Genomic DNA, 2,836 nt, shown 5'->3' with positions numbered 1-2,836 from the left:
GAGAGAGAGAGAAAGAGCACCTGGCAATGGGACTCCTCTTAGCCTTGCCTTCGACTTGCAGACCTACGAACTCTATTTCATATGTAATGCACTGGAGCTGCCAGTCGCTACAAACCTTCCATGCAATGACTGCCGGTCATCGATTTTGTTTTGCTGCGCCCTTCCATGCAATGACTGGCAGTCATCAATTTCGATTTGCTGCGTTGCCTGGGATCTATTTTGATTCCAGCTAATCAACGATTTTTTTTAAATCGTGGGCACATACTGGCTTTGTTGAAAAATAGTGCGAGAGGTGCGACCAATAGAGCGGGCGAAGAAGGCGTCCCCGTTAAGAGGAGGGGGCATCCTCGAATGGCTGCAGAGGAGAGGTCCTCAAACGAGTCAAAGAGGCCGAAAAAATTAATGGAGGTGAGTGTGACAATCTCCGCGAGAGGGGAGGACATAGATACATGTCTTCTTCCACGCGTTGACGAATTCTTGCAGAAGCAGACATTAGCGGGGATGTGCACAGTGGAAAGAGGAGGCAGTGTTTTCCATTTGCATTTTTAGATGGTGGTTCGTATGCTGTCGTCGTCTCTTATTGCCATCAACAAGAGCTGAAGTCATACTTGGGTTGGGACAAGGAAGGTTCGGCAGGTGCGAACATCCTATGCAAAGCTCTAAAGTAGAAAAATATGCATACCTTCCAGGGGATGGTAGGCTACTGCATGAAGGACGAAGGTGAGCCGCACTTCCAAAAGCTGACTCACAATGTCATTGTTGATGATATCAACAAGGGTGAAGAGTTGTATACCCTTTATGGTCTAGACGACCTTAAGAACAGGGTATGCCTAACTCCAAACAATATTTTCGATCGTGCTTCAATGTATTGGAAGTTCAAAATGCGGCACCCTCTAGGCAACGATTTCTTGTCCACCTTGCACATTATGGTGCATACCGAAAAATACTACCCTTCATCGTCGTGGATCATTCCTTACCAAGGCCGAGGAATGTACCTGAAAAAGATAAGAGTGATGTGGCGCTGCATGGCTTTTTCCTCAACCGTGACGTACCAGGACATACTAAGTATTTTTATGGCCGATGACTTGTACGCCAATGCACAACCAAGAGCCGATTGGTTTAGGTCCCTATTGGAGGCTATAGAAAGGTTAGCATCATATTATTCTGCTTTCTTTTCCATGCATGATGCGTTCATTGCTTTAGGTACTTGTCACTGTCTGTGAATAGCAAGGAGCTTACCGCTACGACCGCCTTTAAAAAGACCAACATGGACGATCCAAAAGCCAATGTTATTATCATTGATGACAGTGATGATGACGATGAGGGCACACAGATAGGCGATGGTTTCATGTCTCTCGTGCATCTCACAGAGGCAATACTTGTTGCATCTTGAAGGTTTATAATTCATGACTATTTCTTTTCCTTGAACCACATTTTTTTGCCATTGGATTCTAACTTGTTGGGCTCGTTCTTTTTTATGCATATCGTAATGGAGGAGGGAGGTCATTTGAATGTTGTGGAGGCCGTTGACATGCAGGACACGTTTGAGGGAGTGGAGGAAGATCTTGTTGAAAGATTAAAGGAAATCCTGCTATAGATTTGGACTGAGGTCCATGGCCATGACAATGGCACCCTTAAGTTCTTCATAAAAGAGTCTGTAGAGTCAATAAAAAATGTAGTTCAAGATTGTCAAGTAAATGTAGTGGATATCCAAGTAGCTCAACTAGAGGAGCAAATAGTGTCATTACGCAAAGAGGTTTCATCTTTAAAAGTGCAATTGAATAAATTGAATGCACTTGTGATAAGACTGAATAATGTAATCGAACGTTTCCGTTCATGAATTTAATGTGACTGCTTATCCTTATCTATCGAATGTGTAATTGTCTTTTCTGTTTACTTGTCATTACACATCAACTTCAATTTATGCATTACCAATTTTTATGACTTGTTTTTTGTTATGGCGTTCCTTCATAAGATTTTCATAAGGTTGGATCTCATGTATCTGCTCCATGTGAAATTGTCGTAGATCATTGCATTTATTACTCAGATCTGGAATGACTAGTTTTAATGCGTGCTAATACTCTTGTTTAAATTGAATGGATTGAGGCTGCTCTGGGACCTACCACAAGCCCATCTCTCTCTCTCTCTCTCTCTCTCTCTCTCTCTCTCTCTCTCTCTCTCTCTCTCTCTCCACCTTCAAGATTCCTTGGCATCTTGAAAGAAATGAATTTATTTTGAAGTCTACGAGTATGTAGTAAACAAAAAAACAAATACACCTCAAGGATCCTTTCCCACACACACACATCGTGCTATGCAACAATCTTCACATTCGGGCATCTCCTTGACAAACTGATGGCTTCTCCCGATTTCGGCGCCACTCAATGATGTAAGTTGAAGACGTTGCCTGCTCCATCGAACACTACTCCCCGCAGATTCCAATAGACGCAAGGTGCTTTGCAACTACTCGTCGAAATAGATTCGTCTTGCCTCGCCTACGGCTACGGTACCGTGAATCCCATCATGCAATTTTACCGCGTTGCATCATGCCGATTGATGATTCTCTTCTGCTTGACCCACTCTCTACCAACCAGCAGATCAAGCTTCTCCAATAGGATGTCCAAGAGCTCCAACATCAACTTGCTAAATGTGAAAAATGCGACCGCGATGTAGAGCTCAGCGATGAGAGACTTGCCAAATTCTCAAGGCCAGCTTTGACAACCAAGCCGAACGTAAAGAACAAAAAATCACACATTGCGCTTTCACTTTTTCCCGCTATGATGGCTGCAAATTTGGTAACGTCGTTCTCTCTTGGCTTAGTCAATTTGATGATTACTTT

General features: G+C 43.2%; 1 pseudogene; it reads left to right on the top strand.

The window, feature by feature from the left end:
• The first annotated feature begins 420 nt into the window (after positions 1-420).
• LOC147431166 (uncharacterized) lies at positions 421-1,840 on the top strand (annotated as a pseudogene).
• Positions 1,841-2,836: the final 996 nt, after the last annotated feature.

This window comes from Adiantum capillus-veneris, chromosome 21 (genome assembly GCF_014529385.1).
Source record: "Adiantum capillus-veneris isolate H3 chromosome 21, ASM1452938v2, whole genome shotgun sequence".
NCBI lineage: Eukaryota > Viridiplantae > Streptophyta > Polypodiopsida > Polypodiales > Pteridaceae > Adiantum > Adiantum capillus-veneris.
Note: the sequence above shows the minus strand (reverse complement) of the source record. Positions and strands in the feature narration are given on the sequence as shown.